Source organism: Punica granatum, chromosome 5 (assembly GCF_007655135.1).
Source record: "Punica granatum isolate Tunisia-2019 chromosome 5, ASM765513v2, whole genome shotgun sequence".
Classification (NCBI taxonomy): Eukaryota; Viridiplantae; Streptophyta; class Magnoliopsida; order Myrtales; family Lythraceae; genus Punica; species Punica granatum.
Window position 1 is genome coordinate 7206334 of NC_045131.1, and position 3086 is coordinate 7209419.

Below are 3086 nucleotides of genomic sequence, written 5' to 3' on the forward strand. Positions count from 1 at the left end.
AAAAAAAGTGGTCGTGTTGAAGGTAAAACTTAGAAAGGGGATGAGGCAAATATAAGAAATTGCCAAGAATACATTGCGGTGGGAGAATGTTGAAAACTAAGAAATAATACTTTTTTAACGTGCTTCTGATAACAAATTTATAAAGTTGTTATTTATTCACAATGTAAAATAAATTTTGAAATCTTGCCTCTCTTTGCTTTCAAGAATTATTATATCTATCTTTTAGTAATAAAAAGCTAAATATATCATCAAGGATAAGATAGTTAAGCTTGTGTTTGGTTTTCGAGTTGGATAAATGATCCAACTTTAACTTTATTTCGCGTAGTGATTGTAAGTGTTGACAAATATATTAATGTGTAAGAGTATATATATATATATATATATGTATATAAATATATAAATATATTTTTATTATAAAAAAATGATTATAAAATGTATATAAGAAATTTATTATTAAAAATTGATTATAAAATAGTTAAGAAAAAATATGAGTGGTAAATTATTATTAAATGATAGAAAATGATAAAATAATAATAATTATATTATTAAATTTTGATGAGGTTAAAGTTGAGTTGAGTTCAGTAAAATTATTATTTGAAAAATATATAAAAATCTAACTTATTTGAACTAACCTTAATAGAGGGTAAAGGGGGAAAGAAATAAAATAAACTGGAGAAAATCATTACATTTTGTTTCCATTATTTCCTTTGGAACCGAACCACTGACTGATGTCAGTGGTCACTGCTAAACCCCACCTCTCTGAATCTTGAGGGATTTTTTTTTAAAATCTTTTTCCCTTTTTTTACCCCGAACACGGGGAAATTTGTTACAATGCTCAAATCAAATATACAGTCCCTACAGAAAAAAAAAGAAAAAAAAATAACGTAGATGTTTCATTAATAAAAAAGAAAGAAAGAAAGGCTAGCTGATTAATAATCCTACTTATATTTTGTGTGTAGGTTTAATATAATCTTTATCTCTTTATTTTAGGTCGAAATGTAGCATATATTACCGTAATATATAAGGATGTTCACACATTGTATAATCTGTTTCATTGTTTGATTTTCTTTGAGATCCATGCAATCCATTCTCTCTCATGATTTATGCACGGCTTGCCCGATTTTGAGAAAATAACACATTTGCATAAACGAAATAACATGGAAAGAATGCAAAACATTTTCCTGAAAATCACACAAACATGTTTTCTTTATTGAATCAGTTATATATTCTCTTATTGATTCTTGTGTTGCAGAATCCAGTCGATAGGATTTTCTGGCACCCTGATTCTCAACCCTTTTGGATAAATGAGGATACAACGTACGGTATGCTAGCACGGGCTGGAGGGCTAAAGACCTCAGTTTGAATTTGTTGGGCTAAATTGTACCGAGAAGCACATTGTACACATTCCCAAAGTAGGCATCGAGAGAATCACAATCTACCTCGTGGGGGAGACTCAAAAGTCAAAATTTTTATTATATTATTATTACTAGTTATAGGTGACAATTTTTTTTTAAAAAAATGTGGGGCTATAGTGTGTTTCTTGCTATTACCGAAGCAAAGCTAATAGAACAAAAGCATAATACAATGTGGCCATGTCTTGGAATGAGTACATACGTTGTCCATTCAATTTGTATTATAAATTATCAAAATGAAATTAAATAAATGGGTTTTTTACATTCTCCCATGTTAAAAGAAATTGTATTTTCCTCTCCCTATGTTTATGTAGCAAGCTATATTAACACAGCAATGCAACATAAATTACGGATCGTTATGTTCGAGGAAACAAAGAAGAAACAATGAAAGGCCCAATTATTCCGACCAATGTTTGTGGTAAAAATAATTAATGAAATTAATTTTATTGCATTAAATTGCGAGTGAATTTACAAGGGAGGAGCAAAGCAAGAAGATGCCAAATGTAGAGATTTTTCAACGTCAAATACAAATTTGTATATGTTGTTGACAAATGGTATTCTAAGTTTCCCCAATTAAATCCCATTTAATGATAGTGCAAATTTTGTGTAATTTTCTATTTCCATTTTTAGTGCAAGGGACCAACGGCAAGTGTCCAAGGAACACTTCCTTAAAAAAAATAAAAATTAACCCGATATATTTCATAATTCGACACTTTTCTTAGATTTATCTCTTTATTTAAAAATTATCTAAAAATACTCATGGTTTGCATGTTATTTTAAATTTATCACAGATCACGTTTTCCGTTAATGTTTGACGGAATTTCTGACGGGCAAGGATGGACCCACATTACTTTCACGAGCTACGTCAGTTACTCCATCAAATATGACAAAAAATAATAATGCCGGGATAGATCTGAAATAACGTGCAAACTATGGATCTTTATTGATAATTTTTAAATCATAGAATTGATTTTAAAAAGCGTCAAACCATAAGATATACGGTGTTATTACAAAAAAAAAAGGAACAGTTCCAATTCCAATCTAAATAGCATTTTAATAAATCTTTTGAGACCTTATCCACAAATTGAATTGCAAATAAAAAGAATTGCGAAAGTATAATTTAATGCAGTGATAACTTTTTTTTCGATGAATTAGGGGCCGAAGCCTAATAATGCTATGGCATTGATCAATGAACAAATGAGTTTATGAAATTTTCCATATCCCCTCATATTCTTTTTCTATTTTCTAACTGGTTAATCAATTTCTCTTATTACAAAAAAGTCACTTTTTTGCTGACAAAAAATTGGGTGAGGTGATTAGAAAAATTCGCTCTCACTGATTTCAAGTAATGGTTTTTAGATCGTCGGAAGTGATTCCCTTGATTGTGTTAGGCTCGGTATCAATGATTTGCTTGGACTAGGGTAAATAAGGTCCACTTGAGGAAACAAGGTTGCATGCCGAACGTTGAATGTGGTGATACTTACCGTTTAGGGCATTCACTAGCACAATCGATTTGGCGTGGTTAAAAAAGACTCCTGTGCGATGCAGAGTTGAGATATATGTGTGTGTGCGCGCTCGTGTGCATGTCTTCACTATCTAAATCAATCGAAGAGATATGCGAGTCACACAAGCTTTTCGCATGAGAAAACCGAGAATAGGAACGGCTCATGCCAT